The sequence below is a fragment of the Rissa tridactyla genome, chromosome 4 (genome assembly GCF_028500815.1).
Source record: "Rissa tridactyla isolate bRisTri1 chromosome 4, bRisTri1.patW.cur.20221130, whole genome shotgun sequence".
Taxonomy (NCBI): Eukaryota; Metazoa; Chordata; class Aves; order Charadriiformes; family Laridae; genus Rissa; species Rissa tridactyla.
Window position 1 is genome coordinate 81,419,431 of NC_071469.1, and position 21,043 is coordinate 81,440,473.

General features: G+C 40.6%; 1 protein-coding gene across 8 annotated transcripts in view; it reads left to right on the forward strand.

The window, feature by feature from the left end:
- The window catches only part of ZNF536 (zinc finger protein 536), a 349,578-nt gene that overhangs the window by 36,299 nt on the left and 292,236 nt on the right, over positions 1-21,043 (forward strand). For 4 of the 8 annotated variants that reach the window (XM_054201277.1, XM_054201279.1, XM_054201285.1 and 1 more), the window contains exon 1: positions 19,399-19,495. The exons of 3 other annotated variants lie outside the window; for them this stretch is intronic. The gene's annotated coding sequence lies outside the window, so the exon portion shown is untranslated. Of the gene's footprint in view, positions 1-1,550; positions 1,676-19,398; positions 19,496-21,043 lie in introns of those variants that run through there. One more of the 8 variants, XM_054201278.1, reaches the window with a different exon arrangement.

The following is a 21,043-nucleotide window of genomic DNA, read 5'->3' on the forward strand; positions in this document are numbered from 1 at the left end:
CCACGTTATGGATTTGTGTTTTGCAAAACCAGAAACCTATCACTAAATGCTTATGTACTTCTACAGTCTGATATATGCTGACAACAATATTGGATGATGTTTCTTATATCAAAGTTGTCTTATCCTTATCTTGCTTATAATCTTTTCTTTAATCAATTCCCTTTTGTTTTCTCAGCTAAAAAATTCTCTATAATCCTTTTTTGGGAGTTCGCACGGGAGGTTAAGTGAATGGTCCACCTGCTTCCTTGTACACTGACAGTAGGATGACAAAGAAGCCATTGGTCCTTATTCAGTGCTCTTTAAACAGGTTTGTGCTGCCTGCTCTCTGCTCAGCCGTTCCTGCGGGCAGGATGATACTGCCTGTCTCTGCAGTCTCTGAGACATGGTTTTTTGCTGAAAGCCAGGATAGAGGGATGCTTTCCTGGGAATTTCTGAGGCCATGTGAATGCATAGGAGAGTTAGGGTCACTGTAATGATCTTCACTTCCTTTTGCCATTGCTCGAACTGAATATACCTAACCATTCTGCTTAAGAAGCGAGTCCGGTCCTCTTGTTGCTTCCTCATTTTTATTGTCTTTAGAGGCATATTGATGTTCACCTGCCCAGATATCTTTACAGCTACTAATGAAAAAATTCCTACGTTAACAACATAGACACAAGTGCACCTTGAGAGGAATGTATTATTTATAAAGACTTACCATCACACCCCTCACAGTTACATTTTATGCTGCTTGTGGGTGTACTCCTGTGTCTTGTTGGCAATGCAATTAGTTGCACGGTGGGAGATTCCCAGGTTCAAAGCCAGGCATGTAAAATCTATTTCACCCCTTTTTAATATGTGGGTCTTTTTGTAAACGAAAAGAAAAAACCCCAAATCCTGTCACCCCTTCACAAACAAAGCAGAATAACGCTATTCGTGAAAAATCTTGCAAAGCCTGATCCAGCCTCTGCTGCTGCTTTTTATACGTTACAGCTCAGCATAGTTGTAGTAGACCAGTACTGCTCTGCAGGTGGAAGTGTGAGGGCCATTGAACACTTTGAGTTTTTCCAGTGGATCACAATTACAGAAACATCTGTGCTAAATAACTTTGTGCAGATGCACTGTGAAAATTCAGTGTTCAATAGCCCTCAACATTTCTAATTTCTTACTTGTGGTGGTGTAGTTTAGAAGTTGCACATTGGGTTGCAGTATAAAGCATATTGGAAACATTTGTGAAGGGCCTTTTTAGAATGCTTATGCTGCAGTGAAAGTACTCCCAAGCGCTTTTGTTTCTTTATTTAGACTTATTCCATTTAAAAATGGACAAAATGCATGCTAAGGATGCTGTTCATGTAATGCTGCGTGAGGGTGCAGAGGTCTGGTATATTGGCTTGAAAAAAAACTAAAATAAAAATTTTTTTGAAATTAGTAAATTAGGGACAGGAGGGAAACTTGGAAAAGCTGAGTTTTAAAATTATTGAATGCTACAGTGAGATCATACAGTTTGAAAAAGTTGAATGCATATGCTTCCTCAGGAAATATACTCCCTACCTTCCATTCTCTTTCATCTAGGTGCTCTCTGTATTACAACAGCAGGAATGAGCTAAAATCTTGAGGAATACAGGAGTAATTCTATGCATACTTTGGATGGTTCCAGACTTAACTTCCGTAAAACAACTAAAAGGTGTAAATGCAGGTAGTGTTTTGCTGCTTCTTTTTATGGGGCTGATTTAATCTTTAACGTGATCCATGAAAATGCTTTGAACAGATCTTTATTTCAGTTTCAATGATGTCTGCAATGCAGGAATGATTTGCTGGAATCTTTTTCTATGAGACACCCACTGAGGGACTTTTAATACTTTTCTCCTTCATCAGGCTATCTATGAAATTGTCTGGACTGGAGTTAACTATATATTTCAAATTTAAGCCTAGTCTGTTGGGATAGGTAGCAAAGGGACAAGTCATGTGCTAAAAGTAGTGTGATATTTATCCTGTGCTCCTCATAGGCTGAGCTTATCCCGTATCATGGCAGTCAGCCCAGCTCAGCAAAAGCCATTTCCACTTCATTTCTCAATGTCTGATTTTACTTCCATTGAAGTTAATGGCAAAACTCCCACTGTCTTCAAGTGCAGAGGGATCAGGTATTCAGAGAGGTTGGCCACACTTTTAGTGCTTTCATCTACTTGGAAGTCAAATTTTGCATTTAACTTCTTTTAATCTCGTGCAAAACTAAAGCTTTACGTATTTTCTCCCAACTATTTCTGTAGCCTGATCTTATACATTTCTGTGATTTTTATTAGTTAGTGAGAACGTGTCATTCCTATCCTATGTTTTGGTTCATATAATAATTTTACTTTAATGCGAGAATAGAAATTTGTTTCCTTATGATCAGATTTTGTTGCTGTATGTTAGATCGTTGCAACCTTTCCACGGGCTTAGGCTCCTGTTAACAAAGGTCGTAATATGACTAGCCATACATAATTATTTGTGTTAATGAAATACTTGGCTGCATTTATGGTCCATTCGGAAACAAGTATGAGTCTGATAGGGACAAATATGTTTTTCAGTGTGGATTTACATACATTTATGGATTAGAATCAGGCATTCCTCCTTTTATAGTCAGTGTAGGTTTAACTAGGTTAAAAGGTTTTCCTGAATATTCATCCAGACATTTCTTTTGAAATAAGCTTCTGGTTTAAGTTTTGCGTAAATTAAAAAGTACATAAAAACTGGAGGAGGAGAAAAGAAGCGAGTTGAAAAGAAATGAAAAACTAAGTATATTTAAGTTTTATGGCTTACAAACCCCCAAATTTCAGAGCTTTGTGAAATTAAAAGGTTAGCTATGAATAACCACAATCAAATCTTTTCTTTTGTCCATATTTAATTCAAATGAGATTGCTCCATATTGACTTCTAATGCTAAAAGGCCACCCATCATGGAATCCCTGCAGCCAATGAAGCAAGCAAGTGAATGCTTTCTTAAATGATGCTAATCAGTCCAGAGAGGCCTGCCCTCTATCCCCATCAGTATTCTGTAATTCAGATGTGCTGATAACCTGAAATTGAATGTGTCAGTATGCAGACATGTGAAGAAAAAAGGAAACTAAAAGGCAAAAGAGGCAGCTATAGAGACAATGCCTGTTTGATTTTTTTTTTTTTCCTTCGAAGTGAAGAATAAAAAAAATAGTTGGTAGTTGTTCTTAAACGCTTACCGAGAGCTATACAAGAAGATACAGAAAATTCATAAATTGGCTAGACAGTCTATTTCCAAATTGGCAATTAAGAGGAAATTAAAAAAAAAACCAAAAACCCCCACAACAATAGGCCCTAGACCCCAAAATAAAATACATTTAAAAAAGATAATACAAACAGGTTAAAGTGTGTGTACTTAGAAAGGTTCCAGTCTGAACACTTTAAAAAGAGGGCTCTCTTACCCTTGCGGTATCTAGCAGAAGTCAGTTGCTATATCTCATCTACATCTTGGTTTTTTCCAAACTTTAGATTTCAGCTGTTCTATATCACATCTGGTTTAATTTTTGAACAGACACTTCCATGTCAAATGCAGATTTTCTTCCAAAGAGTGACATATGTTTGCTGTTGTATTAGACGGTGTTGTATCAAAAAATAGATTGATTTAATTTTTCTTTAACTTTCTTCAATACAAAACTTATTTAACTTTCTGAAATAATTCTTGCAGAGATTTTGGGTCTCATTCTGGCCTGCTGTGCATGTGGAAGTGGCAGGTATACAACTGAAGGCAGAATTGGTCCTTTGTTCTTAAAATGTTCTGCTGCTTCTCACGGTGTACGTTGGAGATGTTGCTTCAATCGTATTTGACCTGCTGGCCTTGTACTCAAGTTTCCCCTTATATTTTCGCTATTCAAAAAGAAGCAGTACCGTATATATTCCGTAGTTTATGTCTATATAAGCTTTTTAAGATGTTAGCAATGGAAGCTCTTTTCTCCACTGACAGCTTCTGTCACAAATTTATCAGAAAGAGGAATGCTACTAGTGGTAATGCTCAGATGAAAACTGGGACGCTGAGAGAAGATGTGTTTGTTAACCAAATTGTACTGATACAGTTTCCTTATACGCATTGTAGTCTGTGATACTACTGAAAGCTTTTTTTTTTTTGTCAACGGGTCACAAAGGAGGCAAGTGTCAGCATCTCCATTAAAAATGGGAAAATGGGAACATTTGGAATTGGGGCGGCTTGTCCAAGTTTAGTGAGTAGGTCAGCTGGCAGAGCTGGGAAGTGTGCATGGTCTCTTGAACGCAGCAGTGTCTACCAGTTTGTGCTGTCAGCCCTTGGAGCTCTTCCCAAGAGCTTATCTGTCCTCGGAGGTGGCAGCCATCAGAGGTGTGTGTGCAGCAGCTTGTGGAGCAGCTGTGTCTGTGCCTAGAGGGCTGCTTGGTGGCCATGGGCTCACCTGGCTTGGAGGTAAACATTTACGTATGTGAGTATGGGTTACTGTGGTGGCCACAGCTCAAAACTTAAAATGGAGGAAACTGACTGAAAAAGTAACGGTTCCCATCTTGGACTCTGTATTTGTCATTCTGCCTACTGCTACAGGGCACCGGCAGAACTTGCTGTAGGCACAATTATTTGAGCCTACTATGGAATGATAATCTTCTCTATTGAAAAAGATTGCTCTTTTCCAATTCCAATTAAAGATTAGTATATTTTTTGGGCCTGACTGAAAGTATTTTAAAGGTCTCGGCAACTAGTTTTAGGCTCCAGAGGACTCTGGTGTACACTTTCATGTTCCTTAGTACTGCCTCCCCACTGTCTAGCAGTTTTTGAGCAGAAGTGGATGGACGCTTTCATGGCTGATCAGCTCTGCCCCTCACCAGTTGGCTGGGCAGTTCTCATCAAACGGAGAGCTGTGAACAGGGCACCAGATTCCTCACGGTCGGTGGACAGGTTCCTGTTGACTTGCATGTGTATGGCCTAACGCTCCCACCATTAGCCTGATTTTCAGTGTGCTGAGAACTGCAGCTTCTGTTAATCAGTGGGATCTAAGTGTAATTAGCATTTATGAAGGGACCACTCAGATGCCCTGCTGCCATGGCTTTCCAAGTCTGTTGATGGAATGGAAAGAGACCAAGAACCGAACCCTGTTCTCCGGTCCCCTGTCTGCCTCCAGGAGATTAGAGGCTAGCCTGAACAGGATGGAAATGACATCCTGAATTTTAATTATTTATCTGTGCACTTTTTTTGTATCTTCTCATTGCTTGGATATTTCATCTTATCTTAAAAATATTTATTTGAAATTGTCAGTGATCAAAGGCTGGGAAACAAAACCGAGCTGGATATGATTTTTTTTTTTTCTTTTGGAGGAAATTGGAGTGTCAGGATAATTCTTGTGTATGCAAACTTTACAAGATGAAGCCAATCCAAATGTTACATCCTTAAGCTTCGCAGTAGAAGATTAAAACTAACATACATATATATATGATCAATTTTACCTACTGTGGAAATTCAAAGATAACTGGTATATCTTGTTTTTATTTCAAATTAAGTGATTTTTTTACTTGATCATTTTATACACACACATACACACACACGCACGCACTCCCTCACAAGCACACATCTGTGTACTGAATTGATAAAGAAAGAACTCTGGTTAAATAATCCACTTTTGTCTGACAACGGAATCAGTTATAGAGGTGCAAATATGCAGAAAGCTATTTGGAAATGCATCCTCGTAGTTGTCAGGTTTTATTATGCAGGAAGGTGTCATGTTTGTTACGAAGCTGAGTGCAGATGGCAGAGTGGAAGAAATGGATCACTAATTTTAACAATGATTAATGAACAGAGATAGAAAATGAATTACATTGGACTATCGGAGGCAAGAAATATTTTTGAGAAAATTTTGACTCATCTGCTATGCTGTTCTCTGTAAATTATTTTCTGAAATTCTATATGTTGTCAACAGTTGACTGCATTTTCCATTACTGTCTATTTCTGTTCTTAAGTACTTTTGTGTTATTAGAGATACATAATTTCAAAATACCAATACATTCCTGATTATTTAGAGAAAATATATGTAACGGTATAAATGATCCAAAGGCTGTGGCCGCAAATGTCCTGTTTTATCATACTTTCTCATTCTTCACCGTTTCATCACTACATTAGAGATATTTAGTGTAATTTTATCCTTTTATTAATAAAAGAAGCTAGTTGGGGCAGAGGAGTCGTTCTGTGTTTTTTATAAAAATAAGGGAAAATGTAGACAGAAAGTTAACAATAAAATGCAGCCAAGTGGGTTAGTGTGGTTTAAAGCTTACAGTGCTGATTCTACCATTTGTGATTTCACAGTCTAACCGGGAAAAACATACACACAGCTGCTTTTTAAAATGCTACCACCCACGTGCTCCCCTCCTTCACTATAAACTCTGCTGGCGCATATGCGCTCCCCGCGCTTACCCACGCGCTCAGTGGCCAGTCTCGCACATCCCGGGCTGCAGGGGGAAAACGGAAGTTGCCACTAAGTTATAATTTGTTGTTTATCCTTGTTTTACAACCTGCCGAGATGCTCAGCCTCCCCAGCTAACCAGAGCTTCTTGCCATTTGGATTTGAGAGCTGTGTGGGGCTCGCCCATCCTCAAAGGAGGATTAGTTCTGCTTGGAAAGAACTGTGTCCTCACCCCCCCTCCCCTCCACTATTGAAATATATATTAAAATAGAAGAGAAATGCAGTGACTGAAACAGAATTAAATATTTTCATTGTCGATTGTATAGAGGTCCCGAAGTTTAAGTACAATAGGGTCAAAGGCTGGCTAGCTCTTCAGCAGTGGTGTGAGATGTTTGCAGGGGGGAGAAGGGAGGAGATGCAGTGCCTGGCGCCCATGTTGCAGCGACTGTGCTCAGAGTGCCCGGGAGGCATGCAGGTGGACTGTGTTACAAGGGAGGGGAACCCAGGGTGTTTGGGAAAACAGCACCTCAGTGTTTTTGGAAAGCTCTCTGGCACGCGTATGTCCTGGATCCCTTTTGATGGCGTCACACCGAACCTCTCCTTTGGTCTCCAGGGGCTTTGCAAACTCCAGGGCTTGGACCTGTGGTCCAGCCGTGGGTGTTGGGACATAATGGACAATTTTTTTCCTGTGTCTCTAGGGTGTTTGTGGTGCTATTTTCATGATTGTTACGCTGGTAAGCTTTGGTAATTCATTGGATGGTAGTTAATTGCATTGCTACTACCTGATACTACACATAAAGCAAAGCTTAGACCTCTTTAACAGGTTTTGTTCCAGGCAGGAAAGTGCCCCTGTTTACATTTGATCTGAATTTGGCCTGTCACATCTCATTAACCATGTGTAGTAGGTGACTATACTTCACTCCATTGCTGAGACCTCCTCCTGTTTGATGCTTTATGTTAACATGGTCGTCTGTACTTTCTGCTGTTTAAGGACCTGATCCTTTTACTTGTGTGAAGAGCTCATTCAAGAAATCTCATTGATTTCAAGGAGACTGTTTGTGTGCAAAAGAAGTGCTTGGCGGGATTTAGTCTTAGGCAAGCAGCTTTATTGCTAGAGTATCCACTTCTCTGTATGCAAAGTAATAGTCTAAAGATTGCTTGCTGTTGTGTAAAAGAAAACAGTAATTCTTGGGGTAGGTGTAAATTTACTAAATAAATTTAGACACATTCTGTGTAAATTATCTCTTTTCTGCAACGTCAGGCTATGGTAGGAGACACGTGTTCCCAAAGAGACGCGTTGCGCTTGTGAGCAAACTGCAATTTCATGTCCATTGCCTCTTTTACAAGCATCAGACTCAATCCTGCTGCCGCTAAGCGTATGTCAGAAGCTGCAGGAGAAATATGCTTTGAGAACTTCAGACTCAAGTTTCCAGGAGCTCTAGTCATAAATACAGGTATATAAGGTGCTCATGAATGATCAACTCTATCTAAATTGTGCTTAAACTTGCAGAAATACTTGAAAAAAACCACTGCTCTTCAAAATATATCAGGGGAGATTCCCCTGTAGCATTCTGGGTCTTGGAATACATAAACTAATCTGGAGTAATTTGAACTTTTATCATCGGTTTGTATCTGTGGCCAAGATTGTGATTTCTTCCATACTCTGTTTCACGATGTGCCCTAATCTTGCCAGAAAGTGTTAGGGAAAATTTTAAATGACTTTATGAATGACTCTATACTATTTTGCATGTAATTATGGTCCTGATGGGAACATACTTTAGAAAAACAACTACTGGAACAATACAAGTCCTGCTCAGGTTACATAGCATATGCTAAACACTGAGAAAACATACACCGTGCTTTAGTGAACAAGGTAGGGGAATGCTCCTGGGAGCCAATTTAGAATGTGACTTAAGGCAAGCGTGGCTTTTTGTCTCTATTTCTTTTGGCAAACTGGTAAAACAGCAGTGGTGGCTGGAAGTCCCTGGTAAGCCCCAGGAGGTTGCTGTGTGTGTACTGAGACCAGTCTATACCTAGACCTCCATGAGGATGGGTAGGTGTTAGCTTTGGACATTGTCTTTGTTTTGGGAAACTACTATTGGTCTTGTTTGCTTCTTTTCTACCTTGTCCTTGCACGGCAGAGCTGAGCATGCGATGTGGGACTTGGACCGAGGTACACGAGGAAAAAGGAGGTTTTGGCAAACCGCTGCTGCCACTACAGTAGTACTATTTTCCACCTTGGTAATAAACAGTTAAAATGCCCCCCCCCCCCTTTTTTTTTTATAGGATCAATATATATGCAGTGAAGTGGCTGTGTGATCAATGTGCTGATTTAGGTTTTCAAAATTTCCTGTTTGATAGTATAGTTCTACTTGAATGCGTTACTATATATATAAAGGCACGGTTTTGTACCTATTGAGACATATTATTTAACTGAACGTTGGTAACATTTCAGACATGAGGGTATGGGTGTGAATAAAAATACCCTGTGGTCCTTCTTAGACCTCAAGTGGCTCATCTTAATTTCTTGTGGCATCTTATTAGTTGAAGCTAATGCAAGTAACCTTAACTAAATTTTGCTTCGCTGTTCTATAAAAAGCAGGAAGCGCAAGGAAAAAAGCGTGTTTTTAAAACATTAGTTTTGTTGGTGTGACAGCTTATGCGCATAAACCATTGCAAAATATTTGTGGGACCGGCGCCTTGGTTTTCACCAGTATCTTGGCTTAACTTAAAATACTGGGATAGAAGAGTTGGGTCTGCATTGACATTGACATTTTCCACTCGAGTGCTTTTTGTTTTATGTTCTGTGTATGTACAGTACTGTATGTTTTAGAAGATTTAATACATTTATGTAGTGTATACGTGCAGATAAAGGTGTGTATATATATTTGAAATATAAAATATTAATACTAATACGAGCTATACCATGATCTAGAGGATATCCAGGAGGCCTGTCATACTTCTATTACTTCAGGTAAATAACTGATTGACCTTTGTGGTGTGCTGATACTTCACTAATCAGAACCTGAAATCTGTATAACAACACTTCATTTACTTGATAGACAAAAGAACAATTGCACTTGAAGTAATGTGATTTCTAAATAGACACTGCCTGTCAAAAATAAATGCATTAGAAGTAAAATGTAGCTCAAGGAGACAATTAGCAAACAGAGGTGACACTGTAAACAGGTGCACCCATTATTCCCAAAGCTTGTGGCAATATATTCACATCTTTTAGACTGATGGAAGATCATGTGACAGTTTGGTGAATTATCTATCTGTATCATCTGACTGATGAAGCCTGCTGCAGTTGCAGATCATTTAAAAATGCATCTCACAAATTACATGGTAGCTGGGAAAAAATGCAGGTTTTTCCGAACAATGCTTTTCTAAAGCTATGTGCTGGAATACCTAATTTTTCTTTGAAAGGATGTAGACCATTTCATTATGCTATGTATACAGTCAGTTAAGGTTGTGCAAATTCATTACAATGTTTGTTAATCTATAAAACATTTTCTATTCCAGTTTTAGTGACATTGAATATTTTTTTATGTGCTATTTCTGAAACATTTTTTCCTATGAGCTGAAAGGGAATAACACATTTTTTATATAGACTTCTTAAATCGCTACTTATCAAGGAGGATTTGAGATGAGAACATTTGACCTACATCTTTTTGTGGGTTATTGGATTTTTTTCCTACATAGAAAATGTAAAACAAACAAGAAAGAATCTATAAACAAACTCCCTCTTTCTTTCTCTACTAGACTGTGATGAGAGCAGTATCACTTATGAAATGTCCTCTTATGTGATGTGGTGAAAACTGCCTCAGATGGTGTTTTGTAATTTGATGCACTAACAAGATAGTTAGGAATGAAAAATGCATTTCCCAAGCTATCATTTCATAAGTATTTTATATTTTCTTCTCTTTAAAACTGTGAATTGGTGATTGTTTCAGCAGAAGTAGAGTTGAGTTGTGTATCAGTAGAGAGTTGTTCCTGATGACAATTAGGCTCCAATAGGACACCCCTAACACCTACAATATCATATTATTGCGTCCTGGACTTTTTTTATTTGTTTTGGTTTTTTTTTATTGCTACCAACTTCAATTATGGTTATAATTCGAGGCAATCCTGTGGAACTAGATACACCATAAAACTGCCTTTTGTCATTTGGCACATACCTATTCCCAACCGAGGTGCTTCTGAGACGCCTCAGGGTCAGAATTGGAGATTTTCATTTTCCCCTTATGTACCAAAATTCTGCAGGTAACACCAATCTCTAAATGCGCACAAGTGAAGACAAAATTTAAATCTTTTCAGCAATTAGTAGACAGGGGGCTTGGTCCTGCAAACCCTCTAACTTTTGCTATTAATTGCACATACAAGTCATACAAGCCCAGAGGTGTATGCCCAGAAATAGTCCTGCAGGTTTTAGGAAGACTCTAGAAGAGTCTACGGTTGTTTATTTTAGGGGTTTTCACATTTTTCACTGTTTTCTATTAGGTGGCTGAATATTTGCGTCACTGAATATTTGGTGTCGAGGCTGGATGGCTCTTGTATTCTTGCCCTACCCTAAGTCTTTATGTGGATGTTAGCAAAAAGGTTGCATTTCACCTGTTTCACCGTCTATTGTAAGTAGGTGTCAGATGCCAGTCCTCTTGAAATAACGCTTTTATCAGGAACGGCACCATATTGCCTTGAGGGCATTTGGGGAGCTGGTTTTGGGAGGGTGCTGCTCCCAGTAGCCCTTCTCAGACTTGACCGAAGGGCTTGTCCTGCACATCAGGGCAGGAGTAAGGGGAGGGATGAAGGACAGGCCAGGTGGGCCTCCTGCACTGTCCTTCTGCTGGCACTGCTGCCCCAACACAGCTGTCCTATTCCTTTGTAACATCTGGACAGCGGAAGGAAATAATTGTGGCCTTCGTCAGTGTTGATATGCCAATTTTTATTGTGTATCTGTGATGGGCGTACTTTTGCTTCTTGTGGTTGTGTTTATATTGTAGCTTTTTACTGGTTGTTCCTGTGTCATCTTTGGTCTGAATTTACAACCTCTGCGTGTAGATGTACATCACTTCAGAGGAGTTTTGTCTGCTTAAACCATAGTAAATTTAGATTGTGGTGGTTCCTGACTGGCAGCTCTCTGACAAAATGCTGTTGAATTGGAACATGCCAATTTTGACTACTTTTATTCAGGAATGGATGGAATGGGATTGAATTTGGCATCAAATGGGGAAAGGGGGATAGACCTGTGTTATCTACGGGGCTGTTGCTCAGGTCAAGTCTGAAGCCCTGACCTGCCTTTCAGGTGTGGCTTTGCACAGAGCCAGGTTCTTCTGGGGAGTGAATACTGAATTATGTTACTCAAGTGGAGTAGCTCCAAGACGAGGGAGAGTGGCTGATACTGAGGGCTGTGGGTGGGTGCACTCGGGTGAGACGTGAGGTGTGAGACCTGCCAGGCTGGGGACCTTGGCTTTGCTGTGCTCCCGGCTGCCCTGTGGCAGTGGTGGGTGCGAGGGGAGAGAAAAGGCGAATGACAGAGTGTATCCTGCTTGTTTGTTCACCTTTTAGTTTCATGGGAGCCCTCATAAAATCATGACTTTTCTGAAAGGCAGAGCCGGGGAGGGGGGAAGCAATCTCAAAAACTTTTGCAGGACAGGAAAATGTTTCCTGCCCAGCTCTCTTTCAGGCTTACCCAGAGAAATTTTTTCTTTCGCTTATGTTTTTCTTTAATGAGTCAAGCCCCTAAAATGTATTATTTCATATTCAAAGTGACATTTTAACATATATTTGCCTGACAATATGACACACATACTGGTTTTAATGAGGGCCTCATTATAAAAAAAAATGCATCTACTGAATAAAATACAAAATATTTTCACCTAAATGTTGCGTAAATTATTCAGAAACAGGGTTCCTTTGACAGGGATGCGTGAGGAGCTCAGGCTGCCATTGTCTGCAGCGTGCCTGATCTCTGGGTAGCTGCAGGACTCCCACCTACTCTGTTTGCCGGCACAGCAGCTTCCCGCAGAACTAAGACCCCGTCCGGCAGAGGAGCCCTTGTCCCCAGGTGCCTCACCGGGCCCGGACAGAGCCGAGCGCTGGGCACTGGGCGGAGCGGGTGCGAAGGAAGGGCAGTCACTAGACGGCAGGCCATTGGAGTGTGGGGGTAATGCAGGCACTGTTGGCACACACCGCTTTGCTACCGGTCAGCTGCCCCAGCAGGCTGAACCTGCTCCGTCTCCTCTGTGCCGAGTCTCCCTGTGCCGGCAACTCTAGCGGGGAGAAGCAGTGGTGAGAATGTAGGTAATTTCTAGGTGATTCTTCCGCTCTCGGGGCATCCCTGTGGGTCCACAGCAGGCGGCAGGATCTGGCTCTCGGAATGGCCAAATCTGAAGCCCAGAACAAGCCTGACCACACACCTGATGCACGCTCTCTTCACGATCCAGGCGAAAGCAAATATAGTCTCTAACAGTTATTATTAAATATTCACCAAGTAGAAAATATTTCAGACATCAATATCCTCACTTAACAAGCCTTGACATCCTATCCCATTCGCTCTATACCAGCCACGCAGCAGCTGCTGACTTTGGTGGGCGCGGGCTAGGATCCTGCCTTAGTTTTAGCTGGTGCTCTCTTTCTCCCACCCCGCTCCATTTTACTTCTTGCCATAGAGATTAGCACACGTAATGCAGAGTTAAATTTGGGTTTTCTTGGCAAGGGTTAATAATCAATGTAGATCTTAACAAAGGAGATGCTGCCTTATTATACTGTGAAACTTTTTTTCTTAACTGTCAGTGAAGCAGTACTAATTATTACTCCAGTGTAAATGAGGTCATTTCCTATTAAGAGAACAAAATGCTTAGCCTTGCCTTGCCAATTCATACCATCTATTTTTCACACATACCCAGCTTCTTAGTTTTTTTTTTTTTTCAAATTTTGATAAAATCCATTCATTTGTATTAGAAAAGTGTAAACCATTGCAATAATAGTTGCCCATTATTATCCAGATGAGCTTTTGTAATGTGTGGGTTGTTTGAATACCATGTGTTAGCTATGGAACAATTAGCCAGCTGAATGGTTCTTTAAAACAATCAGATACTTTTATCTCCCTGAAAAAATACATTCCTTGGAAGTGTACTGTTTAACTGTAAATTCTGAGGAACATTAAACTCTCATTGCAAGTAGTACTTTAGGATATATGTTGATCAAGGACAAAAAGACATCGAAATATCTTGTCTTCGTGTTTTCATTTTTTTATGCAAGCAAAAAGATTTAAGGAATATTGTAGCAAACAAAGGGTAATTGTTTTAGCCCAGATGTTGCTTTTGCACAACAAGCAGGTTACAATGTTCCCACAGAGCTGATGAGCCCAATCAGTGAAATGATTAAAAATTGATTTTGTCCCTGTAATTACAGTATGTAAACTACTTAGCTTGGATTGCAAAGGAAGTGATTTTCTAATTACGTATATACTCTGGTGTCTAATGATTGGTTTTTTGAAGTAATGAAGAGAGAGCCCTAACGACTCCTTGGTGCTCTGTTGTTTAAGAAAGACCATCTTTAGAGTAAGCAGCAACAGACAAAGAGTTTAAATTGAATTTTCAACACTGTTAATGTGCACATGGATTTGTTTATTAAAGAGACAGTAGCGTAATTTGATTGGTTGAGAACATCATGGCTTTTTTATTATGTAATATATTAAGATGCATGTGTCATGGTATAGGCACGGAGGTGATGGAAACCTTTTTTCTACTACTTTAAATTCATAATGTTTTCTTACAACTCGCTCAATCAGATTGCCACAAATGTCTCTTCATCCCATGCATCCAGAACACCAGTAGGAAGAGAGTGCGGGTATCCAATTTCCCTCCGAGCAAAGTTATTTTTCATATAGGTGGGAAGTAAGTTGGCCCTTTTTAAACACCTGCATTGGAACTCAGTGGGCAGCTGTCTGGCTTAGCTTTTTACTTTTTTTAAACAAATCTCTCCAAGGGAAGAAGACTGGATGGAGAAAAGCCAGCGCTCGGTGCGCGTGTGTAGAGCACAACCCCAGCACAGCTCCCTGGGGCGCAGGGCAGGGATGCAGGCTGTGGGTGCTGCTCTGCAGGCACCTCACTGCCACCCAGGGTAGCCCATGGGTGCGAGCTGGCCCGGGGGGTGTCATCCAGGGCAGCTGTGTGCCAGGCCCGGGGGCACCCCAGCCGGCAGAGGCTGTCCTTGGGGGCTGGGATGTGCAGCAACTACCGGAGCCCCCCACTTGCCCTGCAGCAGTGGGGCAGGAAGGCAGCAGCTGCTGTTCCCTGGGGCTGCTGCTCTGGGATGCTCCTACCCCCCTCCTCCTCCTCTGCCCCCAGGGACCCCACTTTAGCAGTGGGAAAGGTTTTCCCCCAATGTGTGATTACTGGAGGATGGTGCAACCCCACCCACGTGGGTTTCCTGCTGACACCAGGGGAAGTGTGCCTGCATGTTCCCAGGGCACAATGTGGCCCCTCAGGCTGGATCCTACCCCTTCCAAATCCACAGTGGCAAGTGCCAAGTCACAGTTAAACCATGCTCACCACCAGCAGTACAGATGTCGTTAGCAGTCACGCTGAACTCCTGGTCTGCAGCGGGGCCTGATCCAGCCACCACCAAGTCAAATGATATCTCCTGACTTCTAGGGCTTTGGATCGGGCCTGAGCATGAAAGGCAGGAGCGAGCAGCACCATGCTGAAGTGATTGATTTTGCAACTGGTAGCTATTCCTAACCAGAAGCAGGTTAATGGTGGTAGTAGTGCCAAAGAACACAGCCAGGTAGAAGCTGCACAAAATAAATGCAAAGTGGGATGTTTGACACACAATCATGTATAGAAAAACCTAAGGAGCTGAAAAGAGTTGTGTCTCTTTGATAAAATATTTTTGCAAACCCCTTGGCTCCCCAGAAGTTAAAATGATGCGCATTCCTGTCCTGTTCCCTTTGCTGTCTTTTGCTTACTTATACCAGGAGGGAAAATGAGAGCGGTAGTTTGTCGCGTGATCTCAGTGATGTAAAGGAGCTTCCCTGAAAGGATGTTAGATCAAACACTGCAGATTTGCCAGGAGACGTGGGCAAATCCTGTCGTGGTGAGATTTGAATTTTTAAATACCTTGTATTTATAGGCAGACAGTTTTACGTGTTGAAGATCTCCGAGTGCCTGGGCAGGGCGCACAGGGAGCAAGGTCTGGTGCTGGGGCTATGAGGGAGGACCAGTGTTTGGCTGGGACTTGGCTGCGGTGGCACGGCTGGAAACCATGGCCCAGCCTGAGAAGAGTGGTATCAGCTCTTAGTTTTTCAGGACAGTGGAAAAATACTGAGATTTATTCCAACATCTTGCTTTAAGGACTGTTTCTCTCTCTTCATTTATGCATGTAACTCCCAGTGACACTAAATGGACCCTTAAGGCACTGTCGGTCTTACCCTGCATTTACAATATATGCTGCGTTCACATGGAGCCCCATGAAGGGTGTCCCACACGGCTGCTGGCCTGGCTTCGTCCTGTCATTGAGCCTCTTTCCCTGCCCGCGTATCTCTGTCCCTGCAGCTCTGATGTGCCTAGGGTGAGAGCAGCTATGCCACGGCCTTTCAAGACGCCCTCAAAAAGCAGCTGATAGGGAATAATTATTTAAACGTGACACCTCATTCCATCAGAAAGGGTACGCTGTTTACGGAGGGCCCAAGTCTTGTCCCCTTGAGATGAGCAGAGCTTTCATCATTGAGTTTAACAGGAATGGGATGTGGTGCTAAGAGCCTCGTGATGAAGCCTTTGCAGCCTCAGGATTTGAGGGAGAGTCCCATCGTTCAGAACAAGTCCATGCTCAAGCATCTGTCTTCCCTTGCTGCGTATTAGGTTTCTGTCCGTAACCTGCAGAAATCCTTCTGGTGCCCACTCATCAATGGGACGAGAGATTGCTTTCTCCCTTTAATGTCTGTAATTCATTTCAAGGAATGAGCTACAGAAGCATGTTTAAGAATGGACAAAAATGGTGTCCTTCTTACCCCAGTTATTTCTCGATAGTACTTTTATTTTGCCATCCTGAAGGCCTTTGGGGTTTCTTCTTCAGGGGGAGAGGGCTGTGCTGGGGGAAGACGCTCACTTGCTGACCCGAGTGCAGCTGCACGGGAGTGTTAGCTGGGGAGGCTTTGCCATGATAAATTGGTCTGTAGGGGTTCACGATGCAATTTTTTTATGCCAGCAAGTGTATTAGACACTGGTAAACTGGCCCGATTTGACCGAAGTGGAACTATCTTGTTTCCGCGCAGCTTGCTGCCTGTACCTTTAAACTATCTGCTTTACATAGTCAGTGTCAGATGTGTTAGAATAATATTAGCACAGGTAAGTAAAATACCTTTTTATAAGGCTTTAAATCATTTCTGCTACAGTTTAATGTGTAAAGCTACAGATTTTCCCAATTTGTTCGTAAGGTTATGTATCACAGACCTTAAATCATTTAAGGTTTTAAACCTGAGGGGTTCACTCACAGTCATGAACTGGAAAGCAGATTGCAAGAGACATTGACATGCTGATCAATGACACGAAGCCTCCAAACAAATCAGTACAGGACTTTAAGAGATGAAGCCTTACTGTGTTCTGTCTGTCATCAGAATTTATAAAGCATCTTAGTGAAAGCCCCTTGAGAATCATTCCTAGAATTTTGCAAGTCATGAGCGTGTATGTAAAATCTGAATTTTTTTTTAAACACAAGTAGCCTTGTAATAGCATAGCAAAAATGTAGACTACGATGTTGGCGTAGGAGTACTAAGAACCTGTTTAGCGAGATAACATCTTTTCGAAACCTAACAGCTTATTATCATCTTTGTTTCTATTTCTTGGCTTTCTTGCATTGAATGAGCTGCGAGTAAACATTATAAAGGTGTATCTTGAGGTTTTAAGACATCAACAACTGCAGAAATTCTAGACAAACAAGCTGTCACTGTTTTTAGACACCGTGCAACTGAAAATGTTGGATGGGACCTATGTTTATATGTAGCGGTCCAGGAATTTGCTTTTCCTGCACGTCCAAATATTGTAACCAAAATTCACTTATTTGAATTCTAAAATGGTACGTCCCTCTATAAATGGGACCTGAATCCTGTCTAGGTATGATTTCCTATTTGGCAGACCCAGTCTGATGCAGAGTGGTTTGGTTTTTTTAACCATTTACGAAAGGTTTTCATTCTGTCCAGCCGACATGGTAGGTGCTTGGCTTGACTGCCCGGTGGTTTGCCTCTCATGTAGCCAGGTCTACCCATGGAAAATGGGGTATGAGATTGGCTTGTGCTTGCTCACCACCCATTAAGCTCAATACTGTAAAATATTTAACAAGAAGATAGGCTTTGCCTTTTGGGCCTTGTAATTCAAGTATAAAACCAGAGACAATTGGCATGTAAAAGAAAACTAGGCATGAGGAGAGTGCAAAAAAGAAATGTGTTCCTACGCGAGAGAAACAGTGGTGATGGCAAACCAGATGTCTACTGCTCAATTGTTGGCAGTTAACTGTGGAAATGTGAGTTATAAAGGAGGGGTTTGAAGCTTTTACTGGGGTAATTCTCCTATGTCAGAGAAGCTGTATGGCAGAATTATCACTTGGAAAATATTTCGAAGCGCGTGATAAAGACTGGTTCAATCTGCAAGCAAGGGGGGAAGGAGTGGGAATTGGGAAACGTTATGGTAGACCATCGAAATGAAAATTAGCCTGCGTTTGGTGTGGTGGAGGAACCAAAGGAGTGAGAAGAGGAGGTGGCACGGACAAAGTGGGATGTTCCGCAGTAGCATTTTGCATTGGATGTAATTGGGACAAGGCGGAGTCTGGAGAGATCTTAGAGGGTACATGTAAAGTGTTGTATTGCACTAGCAGAGGGCTGTGCTGCTTAGTAGTGAACTCCTAATTTGCAGAATTATTTAATATTGCTTTCATCATCAATAGGAGTCCTCAGAATTGTTGTTTATCCTTCAAGTCAACAAATGGCATTGCCCAGCAGTGTGGTCCTGTCGGTGCTGAATGATTTAAACCAAATGCAATAAAATGGCCAAGCTCTTAATTATTTCCCACAGAAATGAAAGATGCAGTTCTGTACACACTGACTACCACAGCCCACCACTGGGGCTCTGCGGAGAAGTCAGTGGATCTCTGGGAAATCAGTGTTGGTAAGGTGAAGCCCTAAGGCTGTGTGCTTGAACAGGGGTTTCAGAGCCAGAGCCTGCTGTATGAAATAGTTTGGTTGATGTAGATGTACAAAATGTATTATTTGGAAGTGACCTTTAATTTCATTTGTTAGACACGCATAGGAATAAACATAGTTAGAATTCTCAGTCATAAATTCTTCAGATTATAGCTTCAGTCGAGTGAACTTTATTTTGCTCTAAGAACGCCCTTTGTTTTTGTTTCTATTTTGCTTACTAATGTAATGGCCCTAAATTCACTACTGACAAATATCTTGGAAGTGTTCTGGCTTGGCTTTTACTGCTAGCTCTTATCTCTTTTAAGTAGGGTTTATTAGATGAGATCATCTACAAAGGACTTATTTCTGTTATAAAATGGAATTAAAAAAAAGTAAAAATACAATTAGTAGCTGTTCTCTTTTTACTCGGTTTGAAAGATTAGAATATCAATGTCAAAGAGAATAACTGGGTTTCTGGAGTATGCTATGCAACTTTTGTTTTATCCTGTTTTGTCCTCTCTTGGTGCACTGTCTAGGGGAAAGGATCAGAAGAATTTCATTCTGTTCCTCAGCATTATCTTGCGGAGAGGTTTTCCCTCTCAAAACAATCCAGAACTGAAGGAACTTTTCAGTTCCCAAAATGAAATGACCACCAAACACATACATTATGAAGGCTTAAAAAATAAAAGGTGTTAATCCCATTACTATTCTAATTCTCAGTACTCTCTGCTGCTCTGTAGATTGTCTGCTTGAGGTGGCATTGTAATATTTTAACGTAAATGTCTGATTCAAACTCTGAGTTTTGACATATTAAAATTCTCACAGGTTTTGTTTTTACAGTTGCGACCTTCAGTACCTATCCCGTGTCTTTTAAGAATTTCCTCAGCCAGGGAACAGATTCGTTGGTTTAAGAGTAACTGGTAAGAATACTTACTTATATTGTTCTCATAACATTTTCTTCTGCTTATGGGTCTGAGTTTTTAGGTTTGCTTTTTCCACATCAGAAAAATTACATAAAAATGAGGTACCTAAATTAGATTTAAAAATCTCTTCTTGTGTTTTTTTTTTTTACATCTTCAAAAATATTAAGTTCATGTCTTTAGCGAAACTTTTCATTGTAATTCTTTCAGGGCGTAGTGAGCTACAAATAGATTTTTCAAGAAAAAAATCTGCTTGGTAAAATCACGAGCATTCATCTTACGCAGTTGATATGTAATAATTGTGGTAGAGATGAATCATCATTTATTACTTTATCAACAGACTGCTGATTTTAAAAAAAATCCATGACACTCATGATTAAATTCATTTTATCACTTTTGTTGTTTTTTTTTTCCATAAGTTCAGTAGAACATCTCATGCATATTATTAAGAACCATATTCTGTTGTATATTAGCATGAGAACACCACCCATGAAAATCAGTGAGTGGAGGGGTGTACTACATTGTATATGTGATTTTCCTCTGAGCTATTCCAGTGCGGGAGAAGAAAAGCTCCTGTAAAGTCTGAGAAATCAGATTGGTGTGGAAATCGGTGTGAAATCAGAATTGGGTTATTTGGCCCTCAGTTTGAAATAAAAGTCTAGCTTCCTAGGAAATAACCGATAATTAATTCCACATTCTACGTGCATTAATTGATTCTTAAATCAAAATTTCTGATAGCTTCTGCTCCCAAATCAAATTCTTATGTTATTTCTTTATTATAATTGTTATACTGGGTTGTCCACTCATTTTTATATCTTCTGAATCAGTAGAAACTGTGTGATTCAGAGGAAATGTGCTGATTTATAGCTGATGTAAGTGAGAGGATATTCAGGCGTATTAAAGCTTCAGTACTGCAAATGCATAAGCAGGTATTGAATTACTGATGCTAATGGAATTACTCACGTGAGTAAAGTTAAGCATAGACGTAAGTGTTTTCAGGATTGATGTCTGTACTTATGAATTTATATCATTTAAGAATATGGCTCACAATTTTTAAAACTCGCTAATTGAATGTGAGCTACTGGATTTTATTCTAGACAATTGACTAGAAAAGAATTACAGTGACTTGATTCTAGAATAATTCCATCAACTTCAAAGAAGAAATGTGGATTTTTTAATGCTGTAAATAAGGATGTAGTTTGACCAATTCACTTTACTGATCTTACTAATCACTTACTAATATCAGGAAATACTTGCCGGAGTAAAGGAGGAGCACAAAACTGGACAATTCGTGATACAAATGGTTTCAATCAAATGGTTAAATAGCTCAGCAAAGACGTGGTTCATTTTGTAATAGCATTTGGAATCCAAATAAAACCATCTGAGAGATGTGCTGTTTGTTGCGATGTTAATGCAGAAAACAGAAACCTCAGAATATGTCTTGAATTTCAGGGGGGTGTCATGAAGCCATTATAGGTTTAAAAAAAAAACCAAAACAAAACCCAAACCTCAGAAAAAAATCCAAACCCACAAACTTAAAATAGATAA